This window comes from Arachis duranensis, chromosome 4, assembly GCF_000817695.3.
Source record: "Arachis duranensis cultivar V14167 chromosome 4, aradu.V14167.gnm2.J7QH, whole genome shotgun sequence".
Classification (NCBI taxonomy): Eukaryota; Viridiplantae; Streptophyta; class Magnoliopsida; order Fabales; family Fabaceae; genus Arachis; species Arachis duranensis.
Genome location: NC_029775.3, coordinates 12609379 through 12610385, shown reverse-complemented (window position 1 = coordinate 12610385; position 1007 = coordinate 12609379).

Sequence of the window (1007 nt, the reverse complement as noted above, 5' to 3'; positions counted from 1 at the left end):
GTGATGTTCTTATCATCACCAAAGCTGATTGATCTTCATCAATTTAGCTCTTGAATGCAATGTTCTGCTGAAGCTTGGCTAACCATGTCTAATTCCTTTAGACTGAAGCTTTAGACTAATATTGCATGATTCCTGGAATTCTCATTAAGAATTTTGATACCTTTTTCCACTTTATTTTCGAAAAATCCAAAAAAAATTACAACATTATAAAATCCAAAAATATTTTTTGAGTCTAGTGTTTCATTTTAAGTTTGGTGTCAATTGCATACATTCATTCATGTGTCTTAAGGATCATCAAGTAATTCTTGATGATTTCTTACTCTGATCTTTGAATTCTTTTGACTTGAGTGTTTATGTGTCTCATATGCATTCTCATTAGTGTCAGTAGTATACAAACTGCTAAGTTTGGTGTCTTGCATGCATTGTTCTTTCGATTTTAGTTGCATTTTGATTATTTCTTATTATTAAAAATCCAAAAATATTTTTAGTTTGTGTCTTTTCAAGTCAACAATACAGAGAATTGAAGATTCAGAACATACTGCAGAGGAATTATACAGAAAAAGCTGGGCGTTCAAAACGCCCAGTGAAGAAGGACAAACTGGCATTTAAACGCCAGCCAGGGTACCTGGTTGGGCGTTTAACGCCCAAAAAAGGAAGACAGACTGGCGTTTAAACGCCAGCCAGGGTACCTGGTTGGGCGTTTAACGCCCAAAAGGGTAGAGTTTTGGGCGTTAAACACCAGAATGTGCACCATTCTGGGCGTTTAACGCCAGGATGGCACAAGAGGGAAAATTCTGTTTTTTTTTAATGCAATTATTTTTCAGGTTTTCAAAGTTTTTCAAAATCAAATCTTTTTCAAATCATATTTTTTCAATCATATGCTTTCAAAATCAATTTCTTTCCTTTTTCAAAGATACTTGCTATCAATTAATGATTTGATTCAACATTTCAAGTATGTTGCCTTTTCTGTTGAGAAAGGTTTAATGTTTGAATCATATCTTTTCTTG